The sequence below is a fragment of the Pavona decussata genome, unplaced genomic scaffold (assembly GCF_977016875.1).
Source record: "Pavona decussata unplaced genomic scaffold, jaPavDecu1.1 SCAFFOLD_143, whole genome shotgun sequence".
Classification (NCBI taxonomy): Eukaryota; Metazoa; Cnidaria; class Anthozoa; order Scleractinia; family Agariciidae; genus Pavona; species Pavona decussata.
In genome coordinates, this window is record NW_028145556.1 from 2,090,001 (window position 1) to 2,114,638 (window position 24,638).

Genomic DNA, 24,638 nt, shown 5'->3' on the forward strand with positions numbered 1-24,638 from the left:
ACATTTGCAACCATGTTACTCTCCAAAGTCTCACGACGTTACGGCCGTAACACGTAACTCAATTTACATACATCGTGTATGTCAATACTTTGACATTTGCAACCATGTTACTCTGCCAAAGTCTCACGAAGTTACGGCTAAATCTCCAGATGATAGGCCACCCCCTTATTTTTTCAAGTAAATAACTAGAGACCCGTGCCTTAATTTTCTTAAGGGGGATACAAGTCAAGAAGTAATCCATGCAGGTTATTTTTACGGTATCATATTGGTGCGAGCGAAAGCTGAAAAAAAATTACATAAAAAATAGAAATGACATCGTAATTGCGTGCAGCAAAGGACGGAAATTTCCCCCTGTGCATCCTCGTTCAGTATAGTTCCGCTTGTAAGCACCAACATGACTACAGTGAATACCACCACTAACATGAGATTCGTTGGCTTGCGTACATTACTAAATGAATTTTTCGCGACACGTGAATTTCGAGATTTTGAAGTGTACATCGCAGCACTTGACTTTGGCCAATTTTCTAAAGGCTTGCACGGCAAGTCACTTAATTTAATTTTAGTGACTGAATTTTCCCGTTTTTACAAAATATGCAAAATTTGAAAGTGTCGCAAAAAATTTATGTGCTAAGTTTGTTTTTCGAATTGAATTGATAATTTTATCGTCAGCTGTAATTGTTTGTGCCACTGAAGTCCCAGTACACGTTACTTCAGCTTTATTTACGCACGTCCGTTAAAAATTTTAAGGACCAATCTTATCAGCGGCCAACCTCAAGCTTTACTCAGTTGGACGATTCGACCATTGAAATGCCTTAATTGGCAACAGCATATACACTAGAGCTTATTGTCGTGAGAGTTATCTCTCGAAAATAAGTGATACCAGCATATTTTAGTTTCTCAAAACATGTTTGTTATTTATTTTTATGTTCCGTTTTCTATTAATGGAACTCTGATGACAAGGAAGGGAAAAACGGAAATCTGAAATTGAAAGAAATTATAAACTGAAGGCAGTGAACTTTTTTCTTTCTTTTTTCTCTGATCCTAGAGAGGATTAGAAATGAAGATTCGAAATGTAACATGCTCAAATCCCAAATACAAACGAGAAAAGGGAAAAACATTTTTCCCTGCCCACCCAAAAAAAAAATGGGGGGGGGGGGGGGGGGTTAAGGAAGGAAACTGCTCGCTAGTTAAAGTAACGATTCAACAAAACCAGTCTAGATTTCGGTTTTTCACAAGCCACTTTGGCAAATTCATGAAAGTTAATCCAGACTATGTACAGTTACAGTTGTGTTGCAGTTTTAAGATTCCGAATTAATATGAGAGTAGAGGGTTCATATCTCAAGAGAAGAACGTTTGTTTGTGTAATGACAATAACGACATTTGTAATTGTATCATGACAATAGCGACATTTAGTAGTATTGACGCTTGCTCCACTTAGTATCATTGACAAACCAGCCTAACAACCGGTTTTTCGAAGGCCATATGGTAAATGATTAACCAGAGAAAGTTAATCTAGTTTATTTGTATATATAAAGTTACAGTTTTGTTAACGGTGTGAAGAATCAAAACCAATATGACATCAGTTGTATCATTTAGTCGATCCAAGATCCAAGATCTTACGAGTCTCAAACAAAAAAGCAATACAATAAACGATAGCCACAGTTTAGATTACTTTTATGTGTTTGTCCAACTCAATAACGTTAAGGTGGATCGCAGATCCCCACAGCTCGCGCCATGAACAAATTAAACGTACCCTCACCCCCAAACTCGTGATTTCATGTGAGATTGCAGGATGTTCGTTTATCACGTATATGAGAGTCTAGATCCACGTCTGTTAAACTCACCCCCACCCCCAACCCTCACCCCTCACCCCTCACCCCCCACCCCTCACCCCCGGAATAGACCTGCCGCTGAGAAAAGATTTCTTAATTTAAACGTGGTAAACACCTAGGAAGGCATGTTTCCTCTTTCTGCACTTTTGTTCACACAGCATTTTATGTCAATAAATTATTTCCACAGTGTGCCATATTTAAAGGTCTTCTTCTAACTGACATGGTTGCACGACCTAATAACTGCCTGCATATGTCCTACTCCACCTGCATAGATGAGTGGTTGAAGGTAAGTCTCAGTTCCTTCATCGTGCAGGTGCATTGAGCAATCCCATTCGTATTTTTTTTCCATATAGTTTTCTTCCTCTACTCAAAAAAACAAAACTGTGGTATAGGGAACCTTCGAAACTAGCCCTACTATCCCAAGTCTCCCACCTCGCGCCGTAATGTGTACAACCGGAAGTGAAACTCTACGCCAATGCGGGAAGAAAAGTTGACGAGTACAATTTTTTCCGAATTACATACGGGAACAACATGAAGATTTGACCCAGAAAATAAAATAAAATATACACTTTAAGCGGCGTCTTGCTATTTTCCCGAGGGTAGGCGCGAAAGGGTTGGAAGATTTGACAAACATCTATAACATACAATTCTCATATAAACAATTGAATTTCGCTCGGCGTTTTCCCAAGTGGTTACGCTGGTGCAATCAGGAGCTACAAGGGGCTAAGTTGGCCAGAATGAAGGCTTCCTGACCAGGAGCCGGTTTTGCGTAGCGATGCAAACGGCGAACTTATATTGAAAAATAAGAATCTGATTACGTTATCAGACTCTTTCTAAAGTTGGCACCTCTTTTTATATATGCAGGTGGATGATGAAGGTATGTCATGCCCATTTTGTGGACACAATAATGTGTTCGATGCCTGAAGAACTTCCCAAGGCAAAACGATTTGCAGGACTGCTTTCCCAAGTGAGTACTGTTAATACGGTAAAAGAAAACCATCCAACTGCTCTGTAGAAATTTGATAATACGCTTTCGTCGATTTGCAGGACTAGGACAGAGTCTTTCGTAAGATTGTTAAATTGTGATTGTTAGATTGTGAGATTCTTGCCGACACTAACGGTCCTGCTGGTGTGTTTTATCTAACAATAGGAAATCCAGAAACCAACTAGTAGTATTTTCGCTAAAATCCAGCCCCTCGTGTTTGAAGAATACATAGACAATGGACGAGGTATAACTTCTGACACAGAACTATTTTATATTGAAACATGGATAATTTTACCTCATTTGTGACACGAAAAGGAATTGAGTAGATATTTCGTCTTTCTTGAAAGAAAAAATCTGCTTTGAATGAGTCTTCTCTCTGCAGTTGGAGGAGGGAAGTGCTGGTGATTGAGTAAAGTATTGTAAATTGTTTTTTATGTGAGCTTTTTGAGTTTAATCATTTGTACCGCTTTCAGAGCCCGTTAAATTGTATGAGGCTAGGACAAAAGATTGGAATGGACTAGATGGATGCACACAAGCGATTGTAAATCGAGATGTTATTGCGGAAGACATACCAAAGCTTTATGGACAGGATGATGACATTACCAGTACAACCCTGCAAGTTTCATTCCTAATTTAGCCTGCAGAAGATGCAGGAGCTTTTCTTTGAAAAAGCATCCTTCCGTTATTCTTTCAGGGAACCGATTTTCATGTGCCCCATGTAGATCCCGACTGTTCCGAAGAACTGTTCGATAACCTTGGCCGATTTACTAGCCATGGTTTTGTGCTAACTGGCCATTTAATTGTTGGAATTGCGCAAGCGTCCGTAATTGGCATTTTCGATTCTGATTCTCTGAGTGAGGAAGATTTGATCTACAGTTTTCTTTCCTTTTAAACGGAGGGGGAACGAGCTGCAGCAGAAAGAGCCATGCAAAAAAACAAAGTTAGTTTAGATGACATACTTATTGACGGTCTGTCTCCTTATAATGTTAGGGAGATCCCCTCTAACGCGGGAGACTAGTTTCTCTACTATTACAGTCGAGTGAACGTCCAACGCCGAACCCTTCAACCTCAAGAACAACAACACACAACATTTAAGGTTAAAATACGTTTATTTTGATGTTAAATGAGAATATTTATCGCAATCTAGTACGATAATACGAGGATTTTCGACATTCCCATACATTTTCTCTATAAATTCAAAATGCAAACGGTCGCACAGTTTGGGTTGTTGAATTTTTTTGCATTACTTTGTGTTGTTAAATGTGAGAAAATAAAGAACTTTTTTTGTCATTCCGTGTAATTTATGCGTTGCAAATTACTCATAGTAATGCCGTCCTTTTGTTTATTTGGTTCTGCTTTACGCGCGGATTTAAGGCCATTAGTTGAAACGGAAATGAGACAATGATAAGAAGCCCCTGTTGGGCGATCGAACAGAGTTTGTTAGCAGTTAGTTTTTGTGATTGTAGACCCACCGTAGCACCGTATACCATATGTAAAATATTTTAGGCCTTTTAAATCGATATCGAGGAATCGCCAAGCTCAGTTTTTTTTTTCCCAATTCATGTGTTCATTTCGGCTGTGAAAACAAACAACAACACGCCATAAACTAACAAAAAAATGAATCTTGGATACTGAATCGATCACGAGAAATCCAGCTTAACATGATGACAGAGAAAATTAACGCTCTTTGTAATTCTCTCCATAATTAACTTGTCATTCATTTTTTCGCATTGTCTTTATTCGAGTCTTCCTTAAAGATCTGATTTCCTGAAACTGGCAACTTATTAAACTCAAAATCACAGTATTTACTTCTACGGTACTGTAGAGTGCGTAACAAATTGACGGCCTAGTCCCTTGGCTTTAAAACAGTACAGATTAGGCAACAGATTGGAACGGCTCATTAAACAAAATATTGTTCTGCGTGGACAATCGTTGAAATACAGCAGCTGCAGGAACTTCTGCATCTTAATGTTGTGACTCCAGGCTAAAGAGGTTTTTCCAGTAGCCTGGTAAGCACGAGGAATAGTTCTTTCGCTTGAGCCGGTGTTTAACCGTGCTCTGGCTTGTGTCTTGTCATCAGCTCCTGTGCAACATCAGTAAACTCAGGTAAGCATATGAGGTCGTTCCTTCTTGAAGAGCAACATATTTCACCAGCTTTCACATCATTCTCAGAAACTGGATGTAGATAACTCGACGATCCTGCGTGAGGATAATAGGATATGTGTAAGAACAATACACTAGTTACACTAATTTTCGTATTCGTACGTATTGATAAAGGCTTTTCGAGGAGGGTGTACAAAGTCCAAGGTGAGTAGATTTTTTACCTTTTGTTATGTGCACGACCTGTTGAGTATAGCTACGCGGTGGATGTAGCTTTACTCGCGGCGGTAATGTACAAATTGGTAACTGGCTAGCTAGATTGGCGCAGTTAAGAACGGTGCCTATTTTTGTTACTGCGCATATGTTCTGCGCATCTCGAGATACTCGGGTTTTCTATGTGTAGTGCCTACTAATACAGGGATATTTTTTCGCGGTTTAACACTATGCGGAGAAAGCAGAGTTGAGCGAGTGTTTTGTTATCCAAAATGAAAATTGGGGGTGGCCATACATTTTTCAGAGATAATAAAGCTTCAATTTGGAAAAGGATGCCATACATTCCTTTATATTTTACAGATGTTACAATAACTGTTGCTTAATTATCTCTAAAAAATGCGTGGTTACCCCCAATTTTCTCTAGTGCAAATACTTTTGCATTAGTAGGCACCGTCCTTAAAAGGTACACAAAACCCTGAGAACAGTTTTCGGTAATGTAGTTTTTTTGTATGCCGTAATTTCAATTCAAGATGTAAACCTTCATATATATAGCGCATGACTGTAAGTAGATTCAATAAAAGTTACATGACAATTTATCACGAAGCGTGACAACTGAATCGTTACAGTATGTATACTTTTAACAGAAATTTTTTATATTCATATCACCTTCTAGTTCTGGAAGGAAAAAAAGTGTGTCTGGTCGACCTGGTGGACTCTCTACATTATGCTGCAAACTGATACGACGTAAATTCCCGTGTTGGGCTACCCGATCGAGTTCGTGCTGATTCATTTTCATAAAACAGAACCTCGAGCACTCCCTGTCAAAAAGTAAACCATGCAGTACAAACGAAAAGAAAATCGTGAGCAATTTGCGAATGATTAGAGGTTTGAAAACAATTCAATTGAAAATAAAGAAACAAAGATTTAAATTATATCGACTGTTTAATTAAACATACATATGCAGTGGATCATAGTCCTTGAAATCACCACTGTCACGCAAGTCCTATGGAAGGAAAGGAAAATACACGAGTGTGACCACCTTTTATGAGAAACAAGAAGCTGTTTTCAGCTTATACTCGGGCCATATTTGACTGCGTGGTGCGTAAGCCTACAATAGTTTAGGTCGTTTTGCACTGATAACCTCCAGCATCACTAATTCCCCCAAATAGATGCGCAAGTGAAAATTTATATTGATACTTGCGCAATATAAATTAATAAACTTATTATTATTATTATTATTATTATTATTATTATTATTATTATTATTATTATTATTATTATTATTATTATAGATAGATACAGAGATATAGTGAGACAATAAGTAACCACTAGATAGAATTGCATTTCTTGCAGTCAGAATGAAATACAGGGGAAAACGACATTTGTCATACGAATGCTTTTTATAATCCCCGGGCTTTAATTCTTACGTTTTCACCTTTCTTTTAGAGACAAAAACCATTTGTACGATCCTGATATGTATGTCACGCCGGGTCAATGACGGATCGTAATTTCCGGTATGATCTAGAGTAACGTTACGCATCACGCGTACGTTATCCTTGTACGTTTTTCAGTGCTTCGCAATTTATATTTTTAAATGTAATTCAGGGGAAAGCATTTGTTATTCACCTTTCATTTGAAGACAGAAACCGTTTCTACATTGATGGTTTTTCTACAGTTAACGTGAGACATCTTTATCTATCTTGGCCCGCGGTGTCATAGACTGATTTAGTTGCCAAATTTTGGGTTAAACAAAACTAACCTTGAGGAACTAAAAAAAGCTAAGTAAATAAAAAACGATAAAAACCTTTCGAATTTTTAAAGTTCTAGTAATGAAAAGATGAAATATGAATGGTTGAAAAACTTAGAAAGTTAAAAGATGCACAAACTACACTATAAAACTAGACGTATAAACAGCATCGCCCACAATGCCGCGACACATCCGGGGCTTTTATGTGGCGTCCGCGCGTAAATTCAAACTGAATAATGATCCCAGCTGTCCAGACAATAAGAAAAAATGGCCGACGTCTGCAAACAGTATGTGTGTTTTGCGCGATTACAAGCTTATTAGCCAAGTTTCGTAAAAGTTTGCATATGGCTTTTGAAGATGACACATCAGTAGAAGATACGAGACCTTTTCTGAGATTTTATCGCAATTAGAACTAGTCGCAAATTTTATTTGAATCTGGTCTATTTCAAGGAATTTTTGGTACGAGAGTAAACTTCGAAGCTAAATTTTTCTTCGCTCGAGTACTTGATCAGAAAGTTTGCATATGGCTTTGACCGTATATTGCTTGAGACGGCTTTACGCCAAGTTTCAAATGAAACTGATAATTCAAAGTGGTCGCAAACTCCAACTTTAGATTTTTTTCCACCAAAGTTCTTGCTTTCCCTCTCCTTAGAAACTCTCAGGGGAATAGAACGAACCTATTTTGAATATCCCGCTAGAATTTAAATGTAGTCGAAGCTCCGCCTCCGCAAACAATAGAACCCCTTTGGGACTATTAAGCGTTGAGACTGAACAAGAAAACAGCAGTTTAAAGGCTAATATAAAAATGATTAAAGAAGCAACAGTTTCGATTCCTAGGCCCCGGCAGTTTCTACACTCTTAACGTTAAGATAAAAAAAGAATCAGCGCTTTGCGTTTATTATTTAAAATAACCTTAAATGATAATTGCGGGCTGTTTAAAAAAAAAAAAAAGATTTTTTACTCACAAGTGTACCGAAAAGGCGGTATTGTGTAACCATTGACAACCTACACGCAAACTGTTTCAATAGTGCTTTTATTCACATTTCGAATGCGGCCGAGTTTCTTGGCGTCTGTTCATCGAATAAAGTTTAAGAGTCTCCGCCTTGGAAATAGAAAATGCCTCTCTAGGTAAGAGAATGCCGTTCCTGTTAAGGTTGATAAATTCTAGAGGAATAAGTCTTATTTTTAGTCATTTGTGTCTTGCATCTGCCATCCCGTATGTGACACGTCATGTGGTGAACTTCAGACTCGGCGCCTCACGGCGGGGATACACAATCTGCGAGCCAGCGAGGCATCCCAGGCATGCGAGGCAGACGTGTGAGGCACTCAGGTTAGCCTAAAAAACACTCCGGTTAGCCTAAAGAGCACTCCGGTTAGCCTAAATAGCGCTCAGGTTAGCTTAAATAGCTCCCCGGTTAGCTTCACGGTTAGCAGTTTATGTTGGGGTTGTTCATGCCTCGCATGCCTCGCGTGTTTTGTTCATGCCTCGCACGTCTGCCTCGCATGCCTCGCTGGCTCGCATAGTATACACTCCTCATGGCCCGAGTACAAAGAACGCGACCGAGAATTAAAAGAATTTGATAACGCGACGAAAACTTAACTCGTCCCAGCCGAGTACAAAAAACGAGACCAAGAACAATAACTCGTGGCCCGAAGTCTTATCTCTCGGCCCATCGCGACCCCAAAAATAAAAAAGAATTTGATAATGCAACCGAAACCTTAACTCGTGCCGCCTTATGGCCCGAGTAACGAGGGCAACAAGTAAAAGTACGAACGACGAGTGATATCATGGATGAATGACAACAAACGTTATATATCCACATGGTCGATTCAATTTGAATAAAAAGAACGCTCAAAAGAAGGTAACAGATTTGGCGAAAAAAAAGGGTAATAATATAGGCCGCTCTGATGGGTAAATCAGTTCAGCCATAAGACGGGTAGGCGCAGCTATTTATAATTTTGTCTGATTTAAAAACCACAGCTATAAATATGTATTATTGAAATAGCGTGAGGTTCGTGTTGGGAAAATATTGGTCGAGTTCGTTTTGCCAAAAAAAAAAATTGAACGAGGCCAATATTGTAGCTATACAAGGATGATTGATTGTTGCCTAATTTACATACTATAGTACATGGACACAAATTTACCTTAAAAAATTAATCCACCAATCCAAATCAGAATTTCACAAAAATGCTAGCCTGCGTAGCTGGCGGTTTTTGTTGGTGGGCTCGCCGGAAAGCCGGGCACGAGGCCCAAAACGAGAGGTGAAGCCGCGGGGAAGTGGGGTGAGGGCGAAGCCGCTCGTTGATGCGGTTTCGCCGCGACTGTCGCGGCTCCCGCCCCATTCCCCCCGCAGTTGCACCACTCGTTTTGGCACGGCTTTCCGCCCACCAAAACCGCCAGCTACGCAGGCTACAAAAATGCCAACCATGCTTCTATGCGCTGGAGACAAAAACAGAAATAACAAAAGTGTATTCAATTTGAAGTTCTTCTATTCCGGCGCGCAGGGTAACCTAGGGTTGGTTAAAAAGATTCTATGAGAAAAATAAAACCTTCCCTGGAACTTTAAGATCAAAAATGGATTTCATTTTGCGTCATATACTTAAGCAACCCCAAATAACAACTAAAGCAGCATTTGAGCGAGGGAAGTTCTATTGCCGCTACCTGATTTGCTGTAGACTTCTCATGCATAAAACTATTCTTCCCAGCAAAGCTGTCACGCCCATTTGCCCTAAAAACATTTTTTAGGATTTCCACTTTGACGCGTTCTGTTCCAGGGTCAGCACGAACAATCCTGGCAGTTCCTAAAATAAAGTGGTACTGAATTAAATGTCAGTTTGCTGTACAACTAAAGCGAAAATAAACCTTTAACAGACATGTTTTTATAGCTGTAACGAACCTTTCACCAGGCGAACGCATTGTAAAAAGTGGTCAGCTACGACAGCAGCATCCTTGTTACTACTTCCGACTTCCAACAACATGATTCCACAACAACAACAACAACAAGCTTTTTTGCCAAATTAAAGTTAAACTTAACTTACATTACAACATGAATACAATTAATACAAAAAGAGGTAATGTTTACTAAGAATATTTGAAAAGCTAATCGAGCTGAGTAAAACTAAATAATGTTTAAATATAGCAGGTAGTTTCGCACTAAAGCTTGAAAGGAATTGATTAATTTTTAAAAAAAGATGAGGAAAAGAATAAACAAAAAATAAATGAATAAATAAATAAATAAATACCAGTTGAAAACTCATGAACAGTAAGACTGTAAGATGTTTAACTTGACTTTGTTTTTAAACGTTTTAAGGGGGATGTGTTTAATGCTTTCATCAAGGTGATTCCAAACTTTTACAGCTGCAAAGCGAATGTTGAATTTACCATAGTTTGTTTCAGGATGGTGTTAATGTAATAGGTTGATTTAGAAGCAGGCCTGGTGTTTGTAAGGTTGTGACATCTGTCAATCATGCAAGCACGCGGTCAAAAGGGAACTCCCTCTCCAATTGCAGTCGTTGCGAACATGGAGTCAAATAAATCACTGTTGAGTTTTGACTTTCCGTGGTTTTACTTGAACAGTATAAAACACCACACCTGGCAACGAGGATCCACAAAGCGCATCTTAATTTTTGGATGATACAACGCTACAATTCACACACTGTGCTTTTTATAGATCGGTGCATCCAGACACCGAAAAATTGCTACTCAAATGAAAGGTATTTAACGGTACTTTCGTCTTGGCTTTACCCTGCTAGCAGAGCATTTCTTTATTGCAAGTCTTTTAGTATGTACGCAGTCGTTCGTGCCTCTGGTATTTCTCGTAGTCTTGTCTAAAAGAAACGCTCTCCTAGCAGGGTATTTTAGCTTTTGAGTTTTTTTGCAGTTTTGCAGTTTTGCAACTAACCGCAACATTGATAGTAATATCGTTGTGACGAGGAAAGAATTAGAACTGAAAGCTAAGTTCATCAAAAAGAGGGAATAAGTTTCTTTGTAGCGTTAGCATTAAAATAAAATCAGATGCACTTCCCTGTTTACCTCATAAAACAACAACGTGACGAAGCCCAAAACTTTGAAAGCATCTACACAAATATCTTACCCAAACTGGTTGAGATTCAAAGGATTTATGACTCTCTTAAAGCTTCTTTGAATGCAGGAAATAGAAACAACGTGACGAAGTTACATCTCGTCGAAATGTTAACACACAAGCAAACAATTTCAAATAAGACTCAATTGCTTCGCAGAAATATGAAATCTTTGCGGGAGTTATTGTGTCTAATATAATTGGCCAGTAGACATCTGATGTGCCAAAAAAATTTAAATGACAATTGCTTTAGAAGAAAGAGTCATTTTTGTCTTAAGACATGAGCAGGCACATAACTTAAAAAATCAATGAAATTTATAATGTGATAAACATTGAAGGATAGCCAAATTAAGTCAAAGAGAATGAAGTAAACTTTCGACATAATTCTGTACAAGTAACAGACTGTTCCCAAACTCTACTTTTGCTCTAATTCTTAAGAATTGCAAAAACATGAGACATCAAAGGGCAAGTACTCCGCATGGGTTCTCCGCACGCGCACAGAGGCTTTAGGCGTGCCATAACCCATTATGAATTCCCAGAACCGATGAATCCAGCCATGAAGGAAAATATAATTAAATTAGCTACCTTATTTACCAAAGTAAAAAAGTTGCACTTCACGCGATGTAACTTGAAGGTCGGGGGACCAGACAACTTTAATTTTGACTTTATCAGGTGAAAGCTATATTTGCTTCACTTTTATTTCACCGTTCTGGTCTTTAATATTCTGCTGGAAAATGAAATTTGATTTTCTTGTTTAAGTTTTGCAGTAACCCCTGAGGCGTTTTTCTTCGATGTGATCCTTAGCCAAATAAGCAATACTAAGAGCACATCGCTGAAAAACTCTTTCAAAGACTCTTTTCTTTCTTGAAGAAAGAATTCAAAACTTGGATACGTTTGTGAGCTATCAGCGAATATACATAAGCTTCTGTGTGATATTCGTATTGTAGAGCCTGAGGTTGAGCTACTTCAATTTCGATTTCTTTGTCTTCCGTTCTTTCTTAAGTGTTCAGGAAACCTAACGTTCCGTTATCGGTGAATGACTATTCGCTAGGCCTAAATCGACTCAGAAATTCGGATGGAATTGCAAACAAAAATATTCACCTTAGTCCTTATCAAGAACGTACAAAAAATGTCGTTAACAGAGCGAAATAAGGCCAGATAGGATTTGCACAAAGCTGCCTACAGCAGCACTTCAATTCGTGAAATAGAGAACTGTTCCCTAAATTATTTATTTTGCGTCTAAAAAAACAGAAACGTATGTTATCATGGACTTGTTCTCAAACTGTATTTTCGTCCCTATTCTTAAAACTTGGGAGAACATGGCATGGGGTGCCGAAACAGAAAAATTGACGGAGTCGTTTGGTTCTTGGCAAACGCTCTTGGAATTTTGAGAGCTTTTGTTTGAAGCCACCAAAGTTTTATTGATTTTCTATGCTCCGATGATCCTGGGAACGAGTTTGTTTCTCTATTTCTCTGAAGCGGCTCTATGGATTTTTGTAAGATCTTCACCACGCGTGAGTGGGTCCAAATGATGTGTTTTTTCATTATGTAACTATTTCATTTCGTAGTGAATTCACTTTACAAAAACATGCTTATAGTTTTAGTTATTTAAAAAAGTGATAGAGAGATAGAGAGAGAGAGAACCGCTTCAAAGCCCCCTCAGCAACGAGGCGCGAAACAACGAGAGGAAATAAATCACTCTTGCCTCTTTTAAACCGCCGATGCGGTTATTTGCTCATGTTAATTTTTTTAGACAACGGGACCCTGGAGCCAGGGTACCACGTGATTAGCTCTCGATCAGCACTACGGAGCAAAATTATTAAACAAGAAATCTGGCCCTTCGTTCTCGCGATAAACGTTTATGTTTGTCTCCTTTGTTTCCTCCCTTGTACAAACTTTAAACAACTCTTTACAAAAGACTACGTTATAGGACAGTTTGAAAATTTTACGCTATTGTTTTCAGGCAAACTCTTCTCTTTTAACAAATATCCGAAGACTGGTCGTAAAAGTTTCAAAGGACTGCCATGATCGGCCACCATTTGAATAGACATTGTTGTTATTCCCAGGCTGTGCGTGCCCTGTTCCCACTCTCGGACTGATCTAAGTCACGTGGGCGCGTTTCAGCCAATCAGACGGTTTTCACCAGTGAAGTGGTTCAGACACTGCACTTCTTACGCATGCGCTCTACCTTAAACATTTTCACTCTAATATTATGTCATACGACAAGCTCTTTCTTACCTGAAGATTTTACCATGCTGTATTGAAATCTATTGGGAAAAAAACATAAAGGAAAAAAGACAATTCGTCGTTTCTGTCAAGCTATCATGAAACATGTTCCATTATTTTGCACATATTCTTGTCGTAGTAAGAACTTCAAATCTTCTTCAAGTTTTGGACCACACTTGGTGTGAAGTCCAGTTTGGTCACGTGATTTCTACGAGAGCCTGCTGCGATCCTTGGTCCCCAGGATTAGGGCATTTTCACTAAAGACCTTTTTCATAAATGGCGGCCAATAAATTATTCTTTCATTTCCATGGAAATTAGACTTACTAGCCTCGTTTTCATGTGCAAAATACAATAAAATTTTTACTCCAAAACGAGGTTAGTAGGGCCAGTTAATATATATCGAAAAGAATAGTAAATTGGCCGCCATTTCTGAGAAAGGTCTATGGGGTCATTTTACTACAACTACCAGAATCCTTCAGTTTTTGTTTTCTCGTGCTAATTAGGATATTGTTCTTTGCTCTCCAATGGAACGAAATGAATTCTGGTAGTCAAATGACACCATCATGAAAATGGCCTATTGTGAGGGTCTCTGCTCGGTCACTTCAAAGAACAATATTGAATTATTTGACGTCATTTGTCGGTGGCCTTTGTGCTGCGTGGATCTTCTCCGGCTTCTCGTAACCAAAAGAGATTGTTTGAAAGGACGCGCTGGTGTGCACAGGTTGGTTATATTTTTCGCTTATTTTTGTACGTTTGTGACCTAGTTTCCTCTTAATGAATTATATTCCATTTCCTCTTAAATTTATGGACAGACCATTCATTTAACTAGTGTTAGAATCCTAACCTTGCTGATCCAAACGGGTTGGGGTTTTCGATAAGCAACAAGAACTGACCTTAGGATTTGAAGGTTAATTTTATTAATATACTATTGCCTCTAATCCTAATCATGTTGGGATTCTGCTTCAAAATAGTCAGAGATAAGTTGGAATTCCATCTTGTACTGATCGATTCATGCGTAATTATCACTGAACATTTGTCTTATATAGTGCATATACTCGTTATTATTCCAAGTGAACCATTCAGTAGTCGTGGGTTAATCGAATTTAGCTTTTGAAACTCAATTTTAATGAAGAGAGAACTATCACAAAATATAAAGATATTAAGAAGGAAAATAGACTTAACATGTAGTTGTATAGTTGTAAAATTTAGTTTTTAGGGTTTCCCGTTGGATGTTGGCAAAGCTCCAGACAGCTATTAAATTAGACTTAAAGAAGTTTATTTCGCAAAATGATTAATTTTGATATTGCGGAACAGTTTACTGAAAAATATAGCGTCAGGTGACGGTTAAAATTTTCCAGCATTTTCGTTTATATGTCTCATTTTAAATATTGTTGCGGTATTTCAGTCCGTAACTCTGTCTTTCGAGTGAAAACAACCTTAAATAGTCTGACTTCTGACTCTTTAGAGAATTAAACTAATGGCGCCTCTAAAGTTAAGCATTGTTGCATTAAAAATGCATACACACGATTGATATAGCGCGGACAATGTGAATCTCTTTCTGTCGGAAACTTTCACTGTCGTGTGCTCCCGTTCTCTATAAAACGTTGGATCTGGTCATTTGACGTTGTTTTTTTTTTTTTTTTTTATTAGAATATTTTATTAGAGTTAGTATTTGCAAGAAACAGTAACAGTAAACTATACAAAGTATATAATTATTTTTTATATAAACAGTAGCGTTTTACAAGATATTCTGAAGTATATACGTAAGTTACAATAGATTTTATGTACGGTACATATGTATATTGTCATACTTACAAGGGAAAGAGAAAAAAAACAAGTAACGACAAAAATAAAGTGTTTAAAGAAAAAAAAATAATTACAAAAAAAATTCCATATATTGCAGTGAATTTAGTAAGTTTGTTGTTTTGAATAGCAATTTCTCTTTGTATATTAACTTTTTCCATTAAGAGTGACAGAAAACTGTCGAAACATCGTTTTTCATCGTGTAAGCATTTGCAATATATGGAGAATTTCGCGATAAGGGGTGTGTAGTTTAAAGCGTACATGTGCATCTTATTGTCAAAAATTCCATATAAAATCATGCTGTTTGATAATATGATATTTTCCTTAGTTTTACTGGACCACCAGTTTTGAAATAAATTCCAAAAAGATAAAGTTAAAGAACATGTGATCTAAAGAATGCCTGTCAGTGAGACATTAAGGGCATATGTCATTATCTGAAATTTTGGCTTTAAAAAGGCTAACTTTTGTTGGAAGAATATTATGAATGATCTTATATTGGAACATTGATATCCTTATGTCATTTTTTAACTGAAAGGGTAATTCATAAACTCTGTTTATGTTTGCTTGATTAAAACCGTGCCTTAAAATTTTGCTTTCAGCCGTGGGGGGTAAAAAAGTGTTTTTTATTATAACGGAGTATACGTTTTTGGTAAAGATAATGTTTTTTTTTGTTATCATTTTCCGACTTTTGCCGGGGAGTTCTTTTCATTGCTAATTTCCATTTAGTCGGAATAGAATTGATCAATCCAAAATATAAAGTGAACGGCGTTTCAAGATGAAATTTTTCGGAGAATTGATTAAAAGAAAGGAAATTTCCGTCATTTTGAAGAAGGTCTTCAATACGTAGAATATTTTTTTCGAACCAATCTTTATAAAAACGCGTTTTACCTTCGATTTTTATGTCGCGGTTGTTCCAAATTATTTCATCGTGGGGAGATGTGTCGTTTTGAAAGGCCTGTTTTGTGCTTTGCCACTGTTTCAAGACTTCACGATAAAAGCTTGGGAGGTGGTTCATTTGCAGAGAATTGACGTCATAATTGCAGTGTGTCAGAAAAGACAGTCCTCCATAGTAGAGGGAAAAAGAGAGATTCAAGACATTTTCTGAACCTCGTCTCATTTTTAAAAAAATGTCCCAATTCTCCTAGCGAAATTACCCTAAAAATCCTAAAAATTCAAAAAAATCCCAAAGTCATAAAAAATCAGAAAAAATTCTAATTAAAAAAATTACCCTAAAAATCCTAAAAATTCAAAAATCCCAAAGTCATAAAAAGTCAGAAAAAATTCTAAAAAAAATCAGAAAAAATTCTAATTAAAAAAATTACCCTAAAAATCAGCATAAAAAATCCTAAAAATTCAAATAATTCCAAGGTCATAAAAAATCAGAAAAAATTCTAATTAAAAAAATTACCCTCAAAATCAGCATAAAAAAAATCCCCAAGGTCATAAAAATCCCAAGGTCATGAAAAAATAAAGAAAATAAAAAAAATCCCAAGGTCATGAAAAAATAAAAAAAATAAAAAAAATCCCAAGGTCATGAAATAAATCCAAAAAACAAAAAAAAAATCAGAAAAAATTCAAAATTTACATATCTTCTTTGGATATGTAAATTCGCTTTTTTAATTTTTCTCTCGCAAAACAAACAACGAAAAACCACCCGATCTCTTCTCAAATTGAACTCTTAACTCGCTACGTCGAGAAGCGATCCGAGTTTTTTTTGATACTTTCTTTTATTTCCTCTTTCAATGCATCAACATCAACTGGCTTCATCTCAGGCTCACTCCTCACTTTCACTTCCTTACTTTGTTTGTTTCGAAGGCGCTCTTTCATCGAAAAATACTTTTCAACCTCTCGCAAAATCAAGTCAAACTCAACGTCGGATATAAATCCATCCTTCAAAGCTTTCGAAATTAATCGACTCATTGTCAAATGCGACGATTCAGCGAGAGAAACAGTTTTCTCATGTTTTCTCACTTTCCGTTCCAAATTTTCATTTCCAAACATTGCAGCTGATGAGACGAGCGTCATCACCAAAGCGGCTACATTCAAAGGGACTCCGACAGCGATACCGATTCCACTCAACGAAGTTGCGAGACCGCTTGATGCAAACAAAGTTGTCAAAAATATTGAAACAGATTTGATTTTCGAAGCGATTGATTTTGTCTTTTTATATTTTTTTTGCTGACTCGCTTGTAATGAGAAATTTCGTCTTCGAGTTGTTTTTGACAATCACAAATCTTTTTCAATCTGAATTCAGCGCCAACTTCGTTCGCTTCGCTTTGAAGCGAAGGATAAAGTTGAGGCGCACTTGGAATGATATTTTGTTCACTCATATTTTATTAAAAGATCTCAAATAATTTCAAATTCAAATCTCAAAGGCAAACCATTAAAATCGATTACCTCGCCATTTTCTTCCGTCACTGTGATTCGCAAAGAATCGATTATTTTTTTCCCACCTGCTATTTTTCGAAACGGGCTATGTTTTGATGAATATTCAACTCTTTCGAAAGGACGTCCTTTGATGTCAAAACACGCCAAAACAGTTGAAAATTTTTCATTGAAAAAATTTTCCATTTGATCCAAGATATCGCAGTTGATAAAGAGGGTGTTGAATGAAGCCAAACGATTGATGGCAGTATCTCCAGTTTTCAGTTTGTGCCGTAGATAAGATTTCATAAAATTTTTTTTCTGACTTGCGTCAGTCAGGCCAAGAAGAAGAGACAGGTCAGCATCGAAATTAATTTTTTTCCCTAGAGGATTTTCGATAACAATTGGACCCTTCGCGTGATCAAGATTTACTCTTATACCTTCTTTTTCAAGTATATTCTTTATTTCTTTTCCGAGTGTGTCAATAGAGTAATTTCCGGGATAAATCCTTTTAACAGAAGCAACATTTTTGTCATCATATATGGCGATTTCTCCTCTTTCTTTCAAATTATGCCAAGAATTATAAAAAGAGCAACTGGTCAACCTGATGAACTCAAATTTTTCAATTGGTTCATCAAAGTAAACCGTGTGATCATCTGAATTTGTCAAAACAGTGAAAACAACCATTTTCTTTTCAAAAGATAAAAAATGGAAAACTTGTTAAAATGGATAGATTCCCACCCAAAAGAAGCAAAAAGACTTTCCGAACAAGCAGAAGAAAAAGCATGGCGAAACTTCAAAGCCAAATTTCCCAACGCTGACCTCAGCAAATTCGTGGCTCAAGTGGACATGACCGATAAAACGCAAGCAACAGCTCAAATAAATTTGGTTATTGTTCCCGGTCAACATTGGCAAATTGTTTCACCCAATCCCAAAGATTGGTCTGTTGAAATGAAGAAAGCTCTTGGATTTGGCGGCTTTCCTCTCGAACTTATTCTCAACTCTAATCCTTCAAATCCAGTTCCAGCTGTTCCATTTTCAGACAAAATCCCCGAATCTTTTGGTGAAATCCTCAATCAACCAATCAAAATTTTTGTGAAACCCAACGAAAGCTTCACAACAAAATTCCGAGAAATTCTTACGAAAACAAAGATCTCTCACAAAACAGGAAAAGAATCAAGAAAATGGCTGAATCAACCAAACATTGACCATTGGCCGCAACAACTCAACTTTGCCTTTTGGTGCGCAACAACAGCTTCTGTCTCAAGACATCTCGTCAATTCACTCCCACCTCAAATCAAATCATTCCTTCTTTTTCACATTTATTTCACAACAAGAAGGATTCTCTTCGAAATGGGAGGAATTCAAAGTGAATCTGCTCTCCCAGGTGATCCCACATTCAGTCAAACTGAAAACAAATTCGACATTCCTTCGTTCAAGAGAATCTGTGCAGAATTTCAAATGTCACCAAACACAGATTTCAGATTCACTTTCGGTCAAAATTTTGGACTCGGTTTCGTGAACATCTTTTATCCAGGAGAAGGAGACTTTGCACAAAAGCATCGGACTTATCCTCCAGCAACCCTTGAAAACCCATCAAGTCAAAGATTTGCAGATGAAGGCGGAACTGATGCAAAAGGAAACAGAATTGATTTCATCAGAAACGATCAAGGAGCTGACAAACAGTTTGAATTTTTTTATGTCAAACGGACCTCTCAACGGACTTTCTCAAGCAGGAATGGCAAGACTCAATCAATCAATTGAAGCATTCGTTTATTGCATTCTTGGAGCACAAGTCAACGTCAGATCATCAATCCTGGGTGAATTTGGGGGTGCAAAGGAAGCTCAAAGAGAATTTCTAATCCTGATGGAAGATGCAATCAGACAGCCGGACTTGTCAAAAAGCATCCAAAGATTTCAGCTTGCGATTGATGAGGCCAAAGTCAGGCTTGATCTTGCCATCTCGCCAGGAACATGGTTGATGCCTTCAAATCTTGTTCTGAACACTCAAAGCACAGTTGGATACAACAACAATCTGAAAAAAGCAACTGGAAACATGAAACTCGGAGTCAACTCTGATGTCAATGTTGACTTGAAAAAAGTTGGAGTCAATATGATGGATGGAGGACCTTCAAAAACCTACAGACCGACTTCACATCCTTCAAATCCACAAGAGAAACAAAATGAAAGCCAAAAAACAAAACCACCGTCTTTGGATTCACAACCAGTCACGAAAAAACTTCAGAAAGCAAGTGAAAGCCAAGAAAAAGAAGAATCAAGTCATGAAACTTTGAAATCTGGAGTCATCATTGCAGCATCACTCGGAGCATTTGCCATTTATGCTCTCAGTTGGGAAGAAGTGTTTTCATCTTCGAGGATCAATTTGTCAGTTTCAATTTGTTTCTTTAGCTCAGCCTCTCGTTCATTCAGTTCATCGATGGTTTTTGTCGTGTTGAGTCTTTCTTCAAGGGTGTTTCTTTCTTTTTGCTTTTTTGCAAGATCGGATTTGATTTTGTCAACCTTTGCTTGTTCTTTTTCTTTGGACTTCACTTGTTTCTGCAAAGCCACATTTTCTTTTTTTGAATTTTCAAAATTGTTTTGCAAATTTTTTTTCAGTTGCTTCAGTCTTTGCAATTCTGTTTCATTTTCAAGACTCGAACCATGTTCTTGTTCAATTGCATCAATTTTTGCTTGTGTTCGTTCGATTTTGCTCCTCAAATCTCTGATTTCTTGAGCATTTTTTTGGAGTTCTTTAGCATTCTTTTCTGCTTGTTTCAATTGTTTTTCTGCTTCTCTCAGTCTCTGCCGGTTTTCTCTTATTTCATCATTTTCCTGCAAAATCACAGATTCAGCTTTTTTTCCAAGAAAAGGTTTGTACTTATTCAAGAATGTCTCAGAAAGTTTGAAGCCAAAGCCACTTTTGTTTTGAACGATAACTTTTGTTTTACCACCTTTTGGGCCATGTGCAACAATTTCACCTGTTTCATTCTCTTTATCTGAGAAAAATCAACATTTGGAAAACGACTTTTTATAAAGTTCATTACACCAGTTGGGGTTCTTGGTTTTTCCTGCCTTTCAGCTCCGAAAAGTGATTCCCTGAGACGAGAGATTGTTCCTCTCGGTTGACCCTCAATGAAAGATGTTTCCGATGATCCATCTTTCTCGTTTTCTCTGTTTTGAGTTGTTCTTCTTTCTTGCATTTCATGTTGCTCACCAGTTTGTGTTCCTCCTCCTGTTTCGAAAGGATTGTTTACTTCTTGATCAGAATCATCATCATCATCATCATCATCATCTTTAGCTTTATCTTCATTTGGAATCAGAGGATCTCTATCATCAAATTCTGCCTTTTTAAAAATATTATATTAAAATGGAAGTCAGTGAAAAAATCAATCCAAATTTCGAGAAAAAAACATCAAATGCCCTCAAGGCAGAAAGAACTGTTCACAGAGTCACATTCAACCCAAACAAAGCTTCCCCCGGTGAAACACTCAGGATTCCGGTCCCAAAGCTTCACGAGGGAACAGTCTTGGTTCCAGATTCACTCGCGTTGATTTTTGATTTGCTTGTGAGTGGTCATGCAAATAATTTTCTGGTAAACAATGTTTCAAGAGCATTGGTTTCCAGATTGAAAATCAAGTTTGCTGGAGAAATTCTTGTTGACACAGACGGTTGGGATCTTTTCAAGCTATGGGAAGATCTTTTTTTGACAAAACACGAACGAGAAAACATGTTGAGTGAGGGAATTCAATCTGAGGCTCTCTCAAAAATCAGATCCAATGCTGGAGACAAACCAACTTCTTCAGTCGTGAAGGAAAACAAGCTCAATGATATCTTCAAAAGCAAATACAGAATCAGACTCGATCATGAAATTTTGAAAGATCATGGAGTTTTTTATCCAAGAGCCTTGTCTGATGAACTGGTTTTTGAATTGACCCTTGCTCCTGCAAGCGGTGTCGTGAAGGGATCTGACACAACAAAACTTGCATATGAATTGACAAACATTCAACTTGAATACGAAGTTATTCAAAGCAAAAAGCTTTCAGATGAAGTCAATTCAAATCTTCTCAACGGAGATCGTTTCATGTTTGAGCATGTCACTCATCACAAACCAATCACATTTGCAAAGGGAACAGACTCAATTATCAATGAATCAATCAATGTTCCGAGAAGATCAATGAAGGGAATCCTTCTCCTTTTCTTCGAACCTTACGCAGCTGGAGCAAGAGACTCTGAAAAAACATTCAATCCTGACATCAAAGAGGTAAAAGTTGACGTGAACGGAGTTCCAAACAAGATTTTCAGTCAAGGAATGAAAACGAGAGACATGTTTGATGAAGTTTTCAGAAGATTTGGAAAGGAAAATTCTTCAATGAACGCAACTGAATTCTTTGCAGGAGACAAGTTTGCATTGTTCATCGATCTCAGAAGCATGAAAGACAATGATCTTCATGGAAGTGGAATGAGATTGGTGAACACAAAAGATGGTGTTTATTTGTCAATCAAAAGAACAGCAAGTGGTTCAGGAAATGTTAAATGTCACATTTTCATCTTGGCTGATGCGCAATTCAACATTTTGAACAAAGAGCTTGAGAGTGTGACATATTAATTTCTTTTTGATCAATCAAAAAGAAATTTTTCGCTCCGCTTGCTTTCAAACCGGAGACAATTCAGTTCCAGGAGGAACAATCATCAACTCTTCTCTGACGAATCCTCTTTTTGGACCATCTTTCAAACAATAAAGAACCGGTTCTTTTTCATTCACAATTGCCCTGTCAATTGAAAAAACTTTCAGAGACCAATTCGGATCAGTTGCTCTTCTTTGGGCTCCTTCAAGTTCACCAGGAGCAAAAAGAAACCTCACATTCACTGAAGAATCGAGTCTCTTTTCATTTTTTTCAACAGGTCTTGAATAATTTGGTTTCTTTGAATCAACAACCTTTTCTTTGATTGCGTTAATTGGTTTCTTTCCTGTCAGTCGAGTTGTTTCATTGTTCAATGCTTTCACAACTTCTGGAAGCCTTTTCACCCATTCTGTGGATCTTTCACCTAATTTAAAGTTCATTTCTTGAGAATATTGAAAACTGAAAAGTCTTTCACCCAAAGTCCGATTGAATCTCTCAACAATTCCTTGATCACGGTGGACATTTGGATTTCCTCTTCTGATTCTTGTTTCATGTTTCAACATTTCCCTTGTGACTTCACCCATGAATTCTCTTCCAGGATCAACTTGAAGAATTTTTGGCCATTTCAAAGGTCCTTTGTAAATTTTCTGAAAAGCCTTTGAAACTTCAGAAGAATCTTTTGAAGTGAGAGGTTCAGCAGCTTTGAATCTGCTTGCAACATCAACAACTGTGAGAGCATATTTGAAAATCTTTCTCCCTCTTGGGAGTTTGTCATAAGGAAGAAAGAGAAGATCAGCTTGATGAACTGCATTGGGAAGTTCAACATCAAATGTTGGTCTTTGGATGTTTTTTGGAACAGGCAGATAGATTTGCCAGATTGCTTGTTTCATCAACCAAAGTTTCGCTTCATCTTCAGAAACATTGGCTTCTTGAGAAAGTTTTTTCACTGCTTGAAAGCCTTTCCAATATCCTTTTGGGGAATAATAAATTTTTGACAATTTTTTGTTTGACATTTTTAAAGGAAATGACTTGCTGCAAATCCAAGAGCCAAAGCTGATGTTCCAACAAAGATCAACTCCCTCTGTTTTTGAGATCGCTTGGTTGGAAAAAGTCTGAAAATTGAGGTTCTTTGAGATGATCAATTTTTTGTTGATGAACCTTGTTATAAAGCTTCAAAGCAAAGTCTGTGTTTGCGAAATTTTGTTTTGCTTCATCTTTGATTCTGTCATTTGTTTGAATCCAATTATTCAATTTTGCACGATTTTTTTCGTATTTTTCGAGTTCTTTTTGATATTTTTCAACTGCCAGGTTGTATCTCTTTTTTTCCTCGAGTGAGGCTGATTCTGAATCTCCAGAAAGAAATTTTGCGAGATAAGATCCACCAACAAAGGCGGTTGCATTGATTATTGCTCCTCCAATCATGATTGCGATGCTTGCCATTTTAACTTGGCAATATTTTTTGTTTTTCAAGATAATCTTTTGTTGCCAATGAGGCAGCAATGATGACCGTGAATTTCACATAATTCATGAGATTTGAGGAAGGATCAGAAGTCATTGGTTCTTTGATTACTTTCTTTGCAAGCTATCCAAATCCTGCAGCCAATCCAGTGATTGTTGCAGCATCAGTCATTGTTTTCACGAGTTTATTGTCTGACATTTTATTTGAAAAAACAAATTAATCCATTTGTTTTAATTTTTGAGATTTTTTTGTTTCAATATTTTTCCTCTCAACTTCTACCAAGTGATCAATCAATTGTTTTTGTGCTTTTTCGCTTCGCTCAAGCTCACTCCGTTCGCTTCCCACGTTGCTTTTATTTTTGAAAAGATGTTTCAATTCTTCCCTCTTGTAATACAATCCAGCAAGTGAAACAGCAATGCTGGCAACAGAAAGCACTTGAGTGAGTGAAAATGAGCTGCTTTGTTCGCTTTGCTCGTCTTGACTTGATGGGAGGTTTTCTTTCTTGCTTGTTACGGTTTGAGTGTTTGAGCTCGCTTTTTTCCTTGCTTCTCTTGCTTTTTTGTTGTGTTCAGCAAGTTTTTTTCCAGCTGCAATTCTTCCTGGATGTTTTGGAACTGTTTGCTTTGTTGTTGTTGTTGTGATTTGTTCAGAATCAGGTTCTTCTTTAATTTTTCAGGTTCTTTGACACCCAATTGGTTTTCTTGAGTTTCCATTTTAAATGATTTTTCAATTTCTTGTCATTTAATTTAAAATGGAAAAATTGAACAAAGAAGAACTTGAAGTGCTTTTGGAATATTTCAAAAATGAATCAGAAGAAAACAGACAAAAACATCAGCAATATCTTGAAAAAGACAATCTTAAAGAAAATCATGAGTCAACATTTCATTTCTTTCGAAATCAAACGGGTGAAACAAAAACAAGACTCATGCAAGTCTTCAATGAAAGACTCAAACACGAGATGAGGTTGAAAATAGATATCTTGAAGGATGTTAAAGAACTTTTTAAAAATGAGAAAAAAACTCCTTTCTATCAAAAGTTTCTCGGTTATTCCGTTTCTCTTTTTCTTCTGTTGAGATCAATGCAAATTATTATGAGATAATTTTTTTTATTTTTTATTTTTTTTAATTTTTTTATTTAAAATATGACTCTTGAACCTGAAAAATTCAAATTGATACCATCAAGTTACAAAGGCAACAATTTCGAAAAAA

At 37.1% G+C, this 24,638-nt stretch overlaps 1 protein-coding gene across 2 annotated transcripts in view; it reads left to right on the plus strand.

The window, feature by feature from the left end:
* The window catches only part of LOC146466559 (E-selectin-like), a 123,058-nt gene that overhangs the window by 4,377 nt on the left and 94,043 nt on the right, over positions 1 to 24,638 (plus strand). Inside the window, exons 3-5 of one of the 2 annotated variants that reach the window (XR_014867983.1) lie at positions 2,020 to 2,118; positions 2,697 to 2,799; positions 3,291 to 4,039. The gene's annotated coding sequence lies outside the window, so the exon portion shown is untranslated. Of the gene's footprint in view, positions 1 to 2,019; positions 2,119 to 2,696; positions 2,800 to 3,290; positions 4,040 to 24,638 lie in introns of those variants that run through there. The other variant, XR_014867984.1, reaches the window with a different exon arrangement.